This window comes from Neolamprologus brichardi, chromosome 14 (genome assembly GCF_056152115.1).
Source record: "Neolamprologus brichardi isolate AB-2024 chromosome 14, ASM5615211v1, whole genome shotgun sequence".
Classification (NCBI taxonomy): Eukaryota; Metazoa; Chordata; class Actinopteri; order Cichliformes; family Cichlidae; genus Neolamprologus; species Neolamprologus brichardi.
Genome location: NC_142117.1, coordinates 39,603,595 through 39,619,817, shown reverse-complemented (window position 1 = coordinate 39,619,817; position 16,223 = coordinate 39,603,595). Strand labels below are relative to the sequence as shown.

Sequence of the window (16,223 nt, the reverse complement as noted above, 5' to 3'; positions counted from 1 at the left end):
AGAGGGATTTATTGTTCCCTAAACAACAAATGCTCTCCATTACTCTTACAATTAAAGTCCCATTTCTGTTCTCAGTTAGCAGCAGTGGGTCGTAGTTTAAAGCTCACAGTCTGCACTGGGAGGAGGCTGGTGTGGTGGTGGTGGTGTAAATCAAATCTTGGACTTTTACTCAGGAGACTGAGGTGATTTTAAAACCACTCGATGAATCACCTGGGGTGGCTGTAGCTCAGGAGGTAGAGCAGGTCACCTACTGATCGGAAGGTTGGTGGTTCGATCCCTGGCTCCTCCAGTCTGCATGTCAAGTATCCTTGGGCAAGATACTAACCCCAACTTGCTCTCCGATGCATCCATCGGAGTATGAATGTGTATGAATGTCGTTAGAAAGCACTAAGTATAGATAAAGTGCTTGTGAGAATGGGTGTGATTGGGTGAATGAGGCATGTTGTATAGAGCGCTTTGAGGACTCCGGGAGAGTAGAAAAGCGCTATATAAGAATCAGTCCATTCACCCAAACTGATTCAAGACAAAAATACAGTCGCTTTAAAGTGTTTTTGGAATGGAGTTTGATAGCCTGATATTTATGTCACGTGTCACAAATACAATAAACCACGGTCATGACTTCTGGCATGAATAAAAGAACATGCACGGTAATGTTATTTTAATAAAAGAGGTCTGATATTGTGCTGTGCATAAATGTCCTTGTTAACTTTTGTCACCGCTTGTACAGCTGAACGAGTCTGTATTGCAGGCTCTCGAACTCCAGTCCTCGAGGGTCGGTGTCCTGAAACTTTTCCATGTGTCCCTGTTGCAACACACCTGAATAAAATTAGTAGGTCATTAGCAAGCCTCTGCAGAACTGCATGCTGAGATGACAACACCTGACCCTACTGAAGTAGCTTTAGGTAAATCTAAGTGTTTGGAAAAATACTTCTAAAAGTACTTTTATTGCACCATGTTCATTCACTCATGAGCTGCTGTAGCATGAATCAAATGGATGAATTGCCACCTCAGCAGTCAAATCTATAGAACCTTGCTAATGACCTACTAATTGTATTATACGGAGCCCCGCAGGGGACATGGGAGAAAAAAAATTAAGACGAACTTTTGCGAGATCTCGCAAAAGTTTTAGCCGCATTCTTCGGAGGCCGCCAGCTCGAAGCCGACCGGGAGGTCGAGGCACGATGTGCAGGGAAAGCAGTGTTCCTCCCGGCTGTAGTAGGTCTTGACCTCCCGTTAGCTTCGAGATGGTGGGTGTCAGATCTCCGAAAACGTCGGAGCACTTTTGCAAATATGTGATGTCTTGTAAACCGAGCAGGTATCTGACGTTTACACAACTACATTCACGCCTCAAAATATCTTAAAAGTGTATTTTGTGAGAGTAAGAGTAATATTACAACTAAGTAGCTGCCGCCATTGTTGGAATTCAACGTTTGCGAGATCTCGCAAAAGTTTTGCGAGATCCTGAGTTTGTTTTGCGAGATCTCGCAAAAGTCCGTCTTAATTTTTTTCTTCTTTAATTTTTTACTATTAAGGTGTGTTGCAACAGGGGCGCATGAAAAAGGACTGGAGTTCGATACCCCTGCTCTATCGTATTACCGGATCTATTTTAAACTCACATACGAATAGTTACAGTTGTACTGGACACAACTCATCTACATCAGACATTTTCCTTCTGTCATCTTTACATGTATCCCCCTCTGATTAACAATCACTTCAGTCACACCAGGTGATATTTTTAGAATGAAAAGAATTATTTCTAGATGTATTTTCAGAACAGAGCCACACACGTACAAACAGGACTCTGGGCTCAGTCCTGTGAAAAACTAAGTAAACCTCATGATTCAGTAGCTTGTAGAACCACCTTTAGCTCCAATAACCTGAAAGTTATACCAAATCCCAACCTTTCCACTCCCATGTTGGACAGTTAGTGTAAAGTGTTTGTGTATGCTGTTTTTGATTTCCACCAAATGCGGTGTTGTGCACTGCCCAACATCCCCGCCCGGGTCTTGTCTGTGCAGAAGCCTTGTTGTTTGTTTAAATGCAGCTTTGCAAACCTGCTGCCATGTTCTTTGTAGAGAGAAGAGACTTTCTCCTGGAAATCCTTTCAAATGAGACACACTTTTTCTAATTGTACTGTTATGAAGTTTAACATTTAACAAAACTGGAGAGTCTTAGATGCAGCTCTTGGGGTTTCTTGCAATTTCTCTGAGCACTGCACAGTTTGACACTGGGGTAAATGTAATACCAGCTGAACTGAGGCGTAAAGCCACAGCAGTGACTTACCTGATGTACCAAAACAATTGCAAAACCATGTAGAAAGCATGCTGAACCATATCAGAACGAGTCTCGTCTCATCCTGCAGATTTCATGCCAATATCGTATTCAGACAAGATTTACTCGTCACACAGCGAAGCAGGTTTTTCAAATTACCCCCCCACATTTCTCTAATCACGCCACTTTCACTATAAAACAGGAACAAGAAGCAGCCGAGCAAGAGAAAAGAAAATTGCAATAATGAACATTATTCATCTGCATGACTTAAACTGTGTTCTCATTATTGATCTGTGCGGTCTTTGGGTAATTTCCTCTGCTGTTCGTTCCTAATCTGAAAGGCATACATGTACATTACTCGAGGAATGTTTGGACCTCATGATAGTGCACACTGATGTAATAATAAAACAACATCAGCACTTAAAGCACTGACATAGATCATTCGTCTACTACTGTTACACGCCTGAAGATATGTGCAACAACTGACATTTACAAGACATGTGAGCTGATTCTGTCCCTGTTATGAAAGGCATGTTCCTACAACAAGGACCATCAGTCTGTGTCAACAGATCTGGGAGGAGCCAACCTTCATGCCGAGAATGACTGCTGGTGAGAGAGTTGGCCAAAAAGCATCCTTCAGCAGTCAGAACTATGGCTGGGACCATGCTGGTCTTTTTCTTTGTCCTTCAAGAGGCTGAGAGTCTTTCCCAGTCTCCCTGTCAATGTAAACTTCAACCATAACATCCTCAAAGCATTTAAGGAAGAAAAGAGCAATCCAGTGGCGCAATGGGTGCTCCATCACAACGTGTCTGCTTGTTGAAAACCACTGGTACTCTTTATCTGTCCTATTTGATATGTCTGTGTTTGGCTTCCTTTTCTTTCCGAAAAGTCAATTCAAGATGACGAAAAGATGATGAAAAGATGCATTTTTGGCACAGTGGAGGAGTTCCAATGATTTTAAAATGGTCAATGGTCCTTGATGTTCTTAAAGAACAGGACGCCTAAGGTGTGGGAGTGGGAGAGGTCGATTTCTGCACAGGGAGTCTAGTTTGAGGAGATAGTAATCAAATTTAATTCAAAGGCAGAGTCCTTTTCATCACACCTCAAACAGATAATGTATAATAAATGACAGAAAGCTGCTGAATAGAAGATAATATAACCCTGAGGCCAAACATTCATAGGGAGCAATAAATGCTGGAGAAGTCGTGACCTGTGGGAGTTTGGGCTTCTGTCACTTGGTGCCTAATTTGGTAATTCTTGGTTTTCTTGCATCCTGGTTGATTTTACCTCCGCCCTCCCCTTTGTTCTTTTTCCTGCTGTTGTCTGCACTGCCTGTTCCTAATTACTCTCTTACAACAATACTGATAATCCTCTTTTTCTCCATTTCACTTGTCATGTTGTTGTGTTTGTCCAAGTTGTCGGTGGTTTCTTGTGCTCCTGTTATTTCTCGACTTTGTGGTATTGTAACATTTTTCTTGTATTTTTCATCATGTATGACTTTTGCATTGTCTAAGTTTTTACCCATTGTCTGCTTCAGTTCTAAATTCATGGCCACATGACTGAACACTCCTGTATGACGTCAGCCATTGAAGTTTCGAATCTTGGATTGTTATTTGAGTCTATTATTTGGGTTGTCTGCTCACTTGAATTATTACAGAATGTGTGTGTGACATTAATCTTACTTGGAATATGTAAATACTTTCAGTTTATAGTGGTATCACTTAAAAAAGAAAAGATGGTTTTATGGGTGAAAGATTCCTGCAGAGAAATCTGCTTGTGGTATGAGACAGCGGTCCCCAAGCCCTGGGCCACGGACAAGTACCGGTCCGTGAGTCGTTTGGTACCGGGCCGCGAGAGTTGAGGCTCGGGCATGAAATTCATGGTTTTTAGGGTTTTTATCGGTTTTTAGCATTATTTTTTTTTAATCATTTTTATCATTAACTCTGTTTCCCTGGGTCTTTTCCCATGTGTTATGAATAAATCTTCGTTTTTTGGTACCGGTACTGGTTTTATTTTGTTGTATTTACCCGTGACGCCTTAAAGGCTGGTCTGTGAAAATATTGTCGGGCATAAACTGGTCCAAGACGCGAAAAAGGTTGGGGACCGCTGGTATAAGACACACATTGTACTACATTTCCCAAGTAACTTGAATCATAATGTGTGATAAAACAAATTCTACTGAACCATTTTCTCTCATCACTTCCTGGAAAAGACTTCCAGCACTATGAACATGGATTAGGATGACAAAGCTGAGTGGGAACCTTATACTGCATATTCTGTTGGGAATATGACGTACAGTAAAACCAACTTTACTGGAAATCCCTTTGAAAACAGGCTGGTGGGAAAGAAAATGTGTTCCCAGCAACATATAGGTTTGTGACCACGTCAGTTCATTTCACATGAACTCCATATGAACACACACTGCATTAGGTGAAAACCACACAGGCTGCTGTGGTGCAGGAGAACGGGAGGTGTAATAATGCCCGGCTGGTCCCTCGACTACTGAGCTACATCCCACCAAAGGATTTCATTTCATATCTCGCTAACAGCTATAATCAGAGAAAATGAAGTGTTTCCTATTGAGTGTTCAAGTATCATCGTGTAAGCCCCATCCTGTTACAGGGAACAACACTTGAATTTCCAATAGGTGTAAAAATAAAAGGCAATTCAGGAAATGATTCAGGCCATTGATCAGGGTGTAGGTGGGTGAGCATTTAAACTCAATTTCTCTATAAAAGAAAAAAAAAAATTTGCTGCATTTTTTGTGAAAGGATCGTTTTTCTGCTGTGGCTCTTCAATGTTTTTACTTGCAACAATCTCACCATCTCTAAGAGGCTCCTTCACATTTAAGGTCACAAAATTAAATGAAACTACAGAATGTAAAGTCAGAAATGTTATGTTGTTTACTGCAGACAGCCAGGATTAAGTATTTGGCCATAATGTTAAATGTACCAATGTAAAATAAAATACAAGTGAAGCACTGAACCTTTTGTCTGTGAAGGCTCTCAGTCATCCAGGTCGTCGTATTCTAAGGAGCTTGGAAAGAAAAGCGTCTGGACTTCTTTAACTGGGAGCAATCAGGACCCTACAACACCGGGCAGAAAATGTTCCCTCTAAGCCAGAAGAGGAAAAAGAGGGAACACACGTGTAAAGAAAGCCCTTAAAACATGCAGTTATCCTAATTGGGCGTTCATCAAGTCAGCAAAGATGCACAGAAAAGAAGATCCGACACCAACTAGGGAGGATCAGAAAGACAAACACAACAACATTGTCATCCCCTATGTAGCCGGTGTATCAGAGAAACTCAGGAGGGTTTTCTCCCAGTACGACATCCCAGTGTACTTCAGACCCAGCAACACACTCAGACACAAACTGGTTCATCCGAAAGACAAAACTCCAAAACACAGACTTAACAATGTGGTGTTTGCTGTACAGCAGCGAGGAATGCTCAGACCTCTACATCGGAGAGACCAAACAGCCACTTCACAAGCGCATGGCACAACATAGAAGAGCCACCTCCACAGGACAAGACTCAGCTGTCCATCTGCATCTAAAGGTCAAAGGTCACTCTTTCAAGGATGCCAATGTTCACATGTTGGACAGAGAAGAGCTCACCCGAAACCTTGGCTGATTGTGACCTACACCTACACACCTTGGCTTGTGTGATTAGGTAGAGGATCAATAGGGGTCCATTGTCCCTCTTGGGGAGAACGTTTTATTTCACCCTGAGGTCAAGTAAGAAACTGGAGATTTGAGAAGAAAAGTTTTTCTGATCAGTTGCAATCTTTTTTTTAAGGGTTTGATATTGATTTTTCTTGTTTTGTGGGATTGATCTTTGCACTTATACTTCTGTAGATGTATTTTGAGAAATCAAGTGATTACAAGGAGACAGAACAGGAGGCTTGTGGTAAGCAGGCTTCTTAGCAAAAAGGATACACTCCCTTACCGTATAGGATTTATTAACTGAATATGTTGCACTCAGTCTGGAGACTGCAGTGAGCAGCTGCTTGCAAATACTGGGTGGATCTCTTGTCAACACAAACTGGGCAAATTATTACAAGACATCTATGTCTGTGAAGGTTCTCAGTCATCCAGGTCATCGTAGTCAAAGGAGCTTGCAAAGAAAAGCGTCTGGACTTCTTTAAGTTGCTTGAAGACGTTTCACCTCTCATCCGAGAAGCTTCTTCAGTTCTAAGGTCAAATGGTGGAGAGTCCCAGATATAAACCTAGTGGGAGTTTCCCCCCACAGAGGGACAAAAGGACCCCCTGATGATCCTCTAATCACCTGAGCCAAGGTGTGAAACTGGGTGTGGGTCCCAATCAGCCAGAGTTTCAGGTGAGCTCATTGTGAAACCTGGCCCCACCTTATCATGTGATTTCCTGAGGTCAGATGGCCCAGGATGTGAGTGGGCGTTAAGGCGTCTGGGGAGGGATCTCAAAACTGGATTATAGATGGCAGAGAGTTGGTGTCGTAAACCACCGCCTCTGTTCAAAGATGGTCGCTCACAGTGGACATAGATGCTTCTTTCACTCCTCTTTCAAACCATCTGTCCTCTCTGTCCAAAATGTGAACATTGGCATCCTCGAAAGAGTGACCTTTGACCTTTAGATGCAGATGGACAGCTGAGTCTTGTCCTGTGGAGGTGGTTCTTCTGTGTTGTGCCATGCGCTTGTGAAGTGGCTGTTTGGTCTCTCCAATGTAGAGGTCTGGGCATTCCTCGCTGCTGTACAGCAAACACCACATTGTTAAGTCTGTGTTTTGGCGTTTTGTCTTTCGGGTGAACCAGTTTTTGTCTGAGTGTGTTGCTGGGTCTGAAGTACACCGGGATGTCATGCTTGGAGAAAACTCTCCTGAGTTTCTCTGATACACCGGCTACATAGGGGATGACAATGTTGTTGCGTCTGTCCTTCTTATCCTCCCTCGCTGGTGTCTGATCTTCTTTTCTGTGCCTCTTTGGTGACTTTAAGAACGCCAATTTAGGATAGCCGCACATTTTGAGTGCTTCCTTTACAAGAGACGAGACATTTACTTTCACTCCATACGTGCCCAAAGTGATCTTTAACTCACTGACTTGATTTATGGTACTGAGAGTCCATGTGCAGGTATACGGGGTAGCGTTTATGCTCTAAAAGTAAGTTGCACTTACAAGTAGTATAGGTCATTCATTACTCTATGCAATACTATTATAGGCCTGCAAATAAAGGTCACGTTTTGCACAAACAGCCATTAACCTTTAATTTCCTCAAGAGATTTATAACTATGAAAGCAAGAAAGCTAAATGTTATAACACATGACTTTGACTTCACTTAAAAACCTTAGGTTTTATGTTGTGTTGTATTAACCCTTTAAGACCTACCATAGAACCAAGTCCGCCAGAGCTTATATTATATGTTTACATGCTGTGGAGCCATTTTTGGGAGCATTTCAAGTTGCTATACATCAATACAACCATTATAGCCCAGATTTTAATAATATGTCTGCATTAGTGCATAGTAATTACATAAATTGCAAAAAAGTGCAATAAACTACAAAAAAATGTAAAATCGTTTTTGCTTTTTTAACATATATTTCTAGTTAGAGAAATTTAAGAGGCTTATCCCTCAAAACTGTAAATACAAAAAAGTTGCACAAAATAGTTTCCCACCACAGGAAATTTATTTTGAGTGTCTTCATAGTTTTATTTTTGAAATACACCAATTTCTATACACTGCAGGAAAAACGAAAATAAATATTATAATGCAAATTTGCAAAAAAGCAGCATATGCATCAAAATAAACTATTTCCAGCAGTGCAATATGAGTCCTAAGCATCCCAGAAACCACACAGAAAGTCAGAAAGTCAAAGATAACTTTTAAAAACACCAGTATAGGCTCATGAGGCTATATGGTAAAAAAAACTACAGTTCCGCGAAAATGACATCACTTCCGGTTTCGGGCAGGTCATGGCGGACATGCAAAAGTTCGCGCTGACGTCTATTCCAACGTAGGAAGTGTTACAAACAGCTGATCGGATCGGCAAAGCGTGTTTCTGGAATATTATGTTTTTGTTGCTGCAAGTGCTTTTTATGCAGTTTTTGCAAAACTTTATGTGGAAGGAAACTGTGACCGAGGACAAGCTGATGGCATAAGATGTAAGTACAACTCCTCTGGTTTCATATGCAAAAAAAATTATTGCGCTAGCTCACGTGGTTGCAGAGCTACCGGGATTTAAAAATAGTTACGCAAAACAGAGCGTGCTGCTCTGACCGGCTTTAAAGGGTTAAAGGTCATGGATGTGCCTTGCTAACAAAGCTAAAAGGCATTAGCTGAGTCAACACCCTCTTGTCTAAATATGCTCATGTCTGGCTTTAAAACACAAACATGGCAGCAGCGAGGCACTAACATGGATCCAAATTCTAAAACCAGTGAATGAAGTAACAATTTCATATCCAAGCTGTTGTGCAAGCATGCAGCACATATGCAAACCACGATAGACAGGACTACAAAAATATTTACAGACATACAGACCAACAAACCTCTGCATGCTCATTATTGCACCGCTCACAAGTCCCCTGCAGCTCATCAAGCTTTAATTAGCAGCTGCAAACACAAAGCCTATCTGAGCAACCTGTAACATTAAGGTAGAGTTGCTAAAGAACTGCATGGATGCAGAAGCGAGTGAGGTTGTTCTCAGCTGCAGGGAGAAACATGGAGTCGACTGGCTCAGCGAGCAGCAGCAGCTGACCGGCACAGCTGCTGGGCATTTCCTAATCAAATTTCGCCTTCTCATGCGTTCGTCTGCTGAGAGCCTACAAACACTGACGTAGGCACTGGCATCTGAGATTAAAAAAAGGGAGATAAAACAGGCACATCTTTAAAACACTGAATCTTTGCCTTCCTGATTTAAAATGCCACTTATGTAATGAGTTCTTATGGACTGGTTCATATGGCACTTTTCGACTCTACTTGAGTAGAAGAAGAGAGCAACTTGGGGTCGAGTTTCTAGCCCAAGGCTATCTCGTGGCATGGAGTAGCCAGGGATCGAACCACAACTGCAGCCACTCCACAATGTGCGGCTGAAAAGCCAAAATGGGGAAATGACAATTACCAAACTACCTGCGTGCATGTGGACAGAATCTTAATGTCAACCCAACAGAGTCGAGCAAAGTTGATTCATTTAACCAAAATAAAATTAGCTTCATTTAATATTTTTCTACCTGCTCTTTCGTGTCACATTTGCTGTGACTTCCTGCAGTTTGACAATCATCCTGTTAATGCCTGTCTGTGTGGTGTTAACAGCAAGCTGCTCAGCTGTATTCACGGGAACACGAGTTTCCTGCTTCACATAGCTGGAATATGTAACACGTGAACATCAGGTTGTATTAAAAATGTTATAAAAGACAAATTCGAAGTGATAATCATCCTTCTCAGTTGCTTCGGAGCACACTGAGATTATCCAAAGGTATGCATACAGAGGGCCCTGCAACAGACCTGAGACCTGCCCAGGGTGTAGCCCAGGGGTGGGCAATTCCAGGCCTCGAGGGCCGGTGTCCTGCAGGTTTTAGATCTCACCTTGGGTCAACACACCTGAATCACATGATTAGTTCATTACCAGGCCTCTGGAGAACTTCAGGACATGTTGAGGAGCTAATTTAGCCTTTAAATCAGCTGTGTTCGATCAAGGACACATCTAAAACCTGCAGGGACACCGGCCCTCGAGGCCTGGAGATGCCCACCCCTGGTGTAGCCCCACACCCCGACACTGACACGGATAAGTATAATCGAATGGATGGATGGATGGAATTATACAGAGGAGGTGTTTTCTGTGACGTTAATGAACTCTTGATAGAGTTTTTCAAAGTGATCTTTGTGAATCGCTGTTACTAGTCAATGAATCAGTGGCTTTGTTCAGTAAGGCTCGTTTATACCTGGAATGTTGTCCAATTAATTTAAAATCTCTTTTGCTTTGCTTTCCCTTCAGCTCCTCCTCTTCTATCTTGTGTTCAGTAAAATCTTCTTACAACTGTAAACATGAAATCAACTCCAGAGAAAAATATAGGACAAAACTAAAAATAACCATTTTACTTACACGCCCAGAGCGTCCCCTCCCTCTGTGGGCTCACATCTTCCCAGCTCTTCTGCAGCTTTGATAACACAACCAAGAAACATTTTGCCCCACAGCTTCTATCAACACCTTCATTTTCTGGCACCACCTTCTATTATAGCTCAGAAATAATGTGGTAATGAAGGTAACAATGAAGAAACAGCATGTAATTACCACTTGATTACCACAGTAAAGTAATATCTTTTAATGATTTTGTATCAACAATAATTAATAATTAGTAACAGTACAGTAATATTTGGGTTGAAAATGATAACCTTTTAACAACAAAATGATAATATCTGTGCATAAGTTATAATATACTGAATTATTGTAGGAACTTCATAATAATAGGAAAATATCAGTTGAGTGTAATTGGTGTGTTATAATGGTGTAATTAATGTTATAATGTAAAAACCAGGATGAGGGCTGCAAAATGCAAATCACACATCTTATATTACTATTTCCTAAAACTGAAAACCTGATACTAGAAAACTATTTAAATATTAAACAATAAAGGTCGACTGCTGTGCTACTTGCATGAACAAGATCTCGTAGATAGGTAAACAAACTCTGATGCACACAAGACCTATGAAGGGAAATAAAAATGTAATTTACCTTTTACTAAAAAAGACATTTAAACCCATTGTTAATGTACAGGAACATAACCTACTGCACATGTGGATACAGCAAATAGAAACAAACAGTTTTGGATTTTGCAGGCGTGATTACATTCTTGTTTCCATATCTGTTACCGCATTTGTTTTAACAGTGGAAGCCACGACGTGCCACATGTAGGGAGACCGGGGATAGTTGTAACACTTCCAATTTCTCCAATCAGGGCTAAGTTTCAAATGATGTGACTCATCCTGTGCATGCCCAATTCAGTTCTGCTATCACATGTGGAAAATCAGCACATTTTGTCAAACACAGACAATTTAACACAAAAAAAGTAATTTGGATGCCAAAAAGTAAGTTTTTCTACTTTATTTCAATTTCTAATAGCATTATCTGCTTTGCAGTTAAACTCATCCATCCATCCATCCATCTTCATCCGCTTTATCCAAGACCGGGTCGCGGGGGCAGCAGCCTAAGCAAAGAGGCCCAGACCTCCCTCTCCCACCTGGGAACACCAAGGCGTTCCCAGGCCAGCCGAGAGATATAATCTCTCCAGCGTGTCCTGGGTCTGCCCCGGGGCCTCCTCCCGGTGGGACATGCCTGGAACACCTCACCCAGGAGGCGCCCAGGAGGCATCCTTGTCAGATGCCCGAACCACCTCAGCTGCCTCCTTTCGATGTGGAGCAGCAGCGGCTCTACTCTGAGCCCCTCCCGGATGGCCGAACTTCTCACCCTATCTCTAAGGGAGAGGCCAGCCACCCTTCGGAGGAAGCTCATTTCTGCCGCTTGTATCCGCGATCTCGTTCTTTCGGTCACTACCCACAGCTCGTGGCCATAGGTGAGGGTAGGGACGTAGATCGACCGGTAAATTGAGAGCTTCGCTTTTACACTCAGCTCCCTCTTCACCACGACGGACCGGTGCAGCGTCTGCATTACTGCAGCTGCAGCCCCAATCCGTCTGTCGATCTCCGGCTCCCTTCTCCCATCACTCGCGAACAAGACCCCGAGATACTTGAACTCCTCCACTTGGGGCAGGAACTCATCCCCGACCCGGAGTGGGCACTCCACCCTTTTCCGGCTGAGAACCACGGCCTCAGATTTGGAGGTGCTGATCCTCATTCCCGCTGCTTCACACTCGGCTGCGAACCACTCCAGTGCGAGCTGGAGGCCGTCACTCATCAAACTTAAACTCATCAAACTTAAATGATGTTATTTGTATGTCTGTGGGGATATATTCTAAGTAGGTCTTTAGTGCTAATGTTTTAGCCGTTGGCTGTAATGTTAGCTAGTTCATGGCTACAGGAGTCTGGGTCAGTTGTAACAATAATGCAGATGTTACAACTTACCACACTATTACTTTAACTTATATTAAACAAGTTGGGGCAACGACATCAGCAGAGAGGTTCACTGGTCACCTTTTTATATGCGGTTAATGCCATAGGCAACACAATTCCTCCACTGTTTGTGTTCCCACACATACATTATGCAGACCACTGTGTCAGAGATGGACCAGTAGGAAGTACTGGTAGTGGAAATAAATCAGGATGGTTGCAAGAAACAGATTTCCTCATCTTTCTGAAGCACTTTGCAAACCACACCAAGGTAAGCCATGATAAAAAGTAATGGAATTGCGATGCTGGTGAACATTTTTTCAGCTTCATTGTTATGTTCAAAATTGGTGCAAGAGTTGTAGGTTATAATGCCCACTGAGCCAATGAGGCCAAACTCAAGGAAGACCAACCAAAATTAATGAAATATTCAGTTGCAGAAAATTCCATAATTTGTCTTTTTTGGGGGGTTGGCATATGTTCAAAAGCTAGATTTCTGCATTCTGTCACACACACACACACACACACACACACACACACACACACACACACACACACACACACACAGCTACATAAATGGCTCTAAGTGCATTCATGTGTTGAATAAAAAAGATTACATGTTAATGTTTTGTCAGTACCCTTATTTCATTGTGTTACATTTCACCCCAGGATATGTTACAACTAACCCAGACTATGGGGTTAATTGTAACATTTCACTCTTTGTGTTTGAGACCATACCATGCAATGGGTAATTGTGCTGCAGAGAAAATAGCTGCACTATTTAATAGCAGAGATGTGTAAATACTTTGCATTACATTTTGAATCCACTACCTTAAAAGAGCTCCAATTTACAGACAGAAATGTCAAAAATGTTACAACTATCCCCGGTCTCCCTACTTTAATTTTCTTAGGGAGGCCATTTGTATTGTATACAATGCAAAGCTTAACAAATATGAAAGGAATTTATTAACATTTACATTGAAAAATACTCAAAGGAAAAAAAACAAAATCACAAAAAGCTCTGTGATTAAATAATAATCGAGTTTGTTTACTGCTGTTTGTTAAGCTACAGTGTCGGAATAAGTACACATTTGCTTTTCTCAGTGACTGTAAACAGATAAATGTTTGCTTCAAACATAAGCCAGCGGGAAAACGCGAGGAAGCGTTCATGCTGAAACAGAAGGTGACCGTGCTGAGGTTTATAACTAAAATCAGGGCAGCAGTTAAGCTCAGCCAGTTTTATAGGCGCTAATATGATGAATTAAATGTTCCTTGAGGGGGTTTACAATGTATAAACATTACAGTTGAATAAACCGAAAGAAAAAAGTTTTTAATTGGAAAACAAATGGAAGGAACCTGGAGGGATCCGTCATCAAGTTCATGTTTATGTGCATCTCGGTAATTTGCTGCAGTTATCACTGTTTGACTTTTAATGACCTGCCATTGTTTAACACATATTATAACTTTATTAAGGGAACACACTTTGAGTGTGGCAGATAGACTGAAACACAGTGACTGGGCCATCAAACTTCAGCACACGACGGATTAGCTGCCGGATGATTTGATGGCAATGAGATTCAAGGACAAACATCTGACTTCAACTTCAGCGTGTTCACAGCGACTGCACAAACACATGGAAGCGGTTTAAAAATAGACTTTTTGAACATATTAAAAACCGTCATCGTCACGCTCCAGCTGTGCAGCCCAAACAGATGCTTCGCTTTCACTGATTTCCCCTCAGATTTCACAAGGACACAGTTGAGTTAAGTAAGCATTGTTGTCAGAGATGAAATCATGTGTCATTATTTTATAACTCTTTTGTTGTTGTCATTTAGTCATCCTTGAGTTTCATCCAAAGGTATGACAGTACTGTTTGGAAAGCCTGATTTTCAGAGACATTAATCGTCCTTTTAACTGCTACTCAGCTGACACTGAACAAAAGGCCGGACCCTGGACCGGCAGCTGTTCTAATCACACTGTGATTTCTGATGTGTTTCCAGAATGAGTTGGGAACATAATTATAAAATATGTAACATATATAATTATATGTATAAAATGCTAGCGTTCATTCCCTGTATAGCTACTTAGTACAGGAACCTGGATTGAACTTAACATTTTCTGCATCGTTGCCTTCCCTCCCAACCTTTCTGTGACTTTTGGGCAGGAACAACAACACATATACCAGTGGAGATGCTGTGGTTATCACGGTCTCCTCACAGTTACAAGATTCCTGGTTGGACTCTTCCAGTTGAAACCTTTGTGTGTGAAGTTTGCATGTTGTTCCTGCAGCTCCGGTACCCCCCACCAACAACCCAAAGACATGATTATTAGGTTGGTTAGCAACCTTACTTTTAAATGGGAATATAACCACAATGCAACCAGCTGAGTTGAGTCCCCGGCTGCAGAATAACTCAGGTTAATTGCTAGGTGTTGGTGTCTGTCTTTAAAAATAATTTTAGAGATGGATTGGACAATGCCCTGAGGGTGGTCCCACAACTATTTACCATTGTCAAAAAAAATCAATTGGGATAGCAGGCTCCTTCTGAGTGGCAAGGAGCCTGCTATCCCAATTTTACTCCAGCGTGACTGAGCCACAGGGAAATGGATGGATGATCTAGTGTAACATTTGTAGCTAAAAGCTGGTTTGCACATGTAGTTCCTGGTCAGACGGCCTTAGAGAAACAATGATGGAGAAACTAACAAAAGATAACAATCAACTGTAAAAATTTAGCGTCTCATATTAAAAAAAAACCACCTTACAAATAATAATAATAACAAAAAAGAAAATTTCATCAACAAACCTAAAATCATACAGAAAAATATTCTTGGGTGCAAAGAATTTGGAACCATGAGAACCAAAGCTACACCGTCGTCTTCATACTCCTCACATTCACTGTGACTCTTTAAATTTTCAAACTCATGTCTCAGAGTACTCTGATGTTTTCTGGTATAAAATTATAATTCCCTGCTGCCCAACCAGAGTGTTCTGTCCAAATGTTGTACATGGAAATTTAACGTATCTCCTCTATTTGAAGCTCTTGTAAACCTCAAGTCAACAAAAACTATTAATGTTGGCCATAAAGAGCAGTTTCACATCTCCCTTATTAATCAATTCATCTTCAGCAGGTTGATGAGCTTCTGTCTCTTTGCATCATTCTGTGAATACTGAAAGCAAAGAGAAGGAAAAGCAGAATTTACCCAATGACTCTGACCCCATACATTTGAATCCCTGCAGGGCCGAATGATTTTACTGTTGACATGCCACTTGCCGTGTGTCGTCCAAAACAGATAATAAAATCTTTGCTGCTGTCTGCCTCGGGTGGGCTGACCAAACTGCATCATGCATGAAAACACACGGGGACCCTCATAAGGTGAAATGGTTTCTAATATGAATCCAAGAAGCTTGACTGTAATCAACCATCTGTATCCCCTGGGGAGATAATGCATCCTTTTAAAATAGCTTGACTTCTTCTTTTTCCATGTGTCTCTACCCCTGACGGTGGGGTGATGAGCTGTAAAATCAGTTTATTTTATAACTTCCATGTCCATGGTGAAGCAGCAGCTGGAGTAGATGTTTTATGTGTTTATGTTGCACTTTAAAGACGTCATGCAAACAATCCTGCACCCTGTCAATCAGTAGTGCTCGCTTTTTGTTTGTGTTCTTCGTGCAAACATAAGGAATGCACCTGGGTTATTTTAAGAAAAATGGCCTCTTTTTACCTACTTTTTGATACCAGTGTTATCATCAAGCTTCTGTGTCTTTCTAATTATATTAGTGGTCATTTATTTTATATTTATTTTAATTCAATCATTCAGCATTTCAACTATTGAGTGTTTGAGGTTGATCTTTTTATTCTTTCACTCATGACTCATAGTTTATACTTTAATTTGATTGGTAAAATAATATTTTGATATACATTGCATTT

At 41.4% G+C, this 16,223-nt stretch overlaps 1 protein-coding gene and 1 pseudogene across 3 annotated transcripts in view; both read right to left on the bottom strand.

The window, feature by feature from the left end:
* The window catches only part of slc8a2b (solute carrier family 8 member 2b), a 243,944-nt gene that overhangs the window by 138,166 nt on the left and 89,555 nt on the right, over positions 1-16,223 (bottom strand). The gene's annotated exons all lie outside the window — the stretch shown is intronic.
* The window catches only part of LOC148099680 (uncharacterized), a 103,859-nt pseudogene continuing 90,873 nt past the window's right edge, over positions 3,238-16,223 (bottom strand).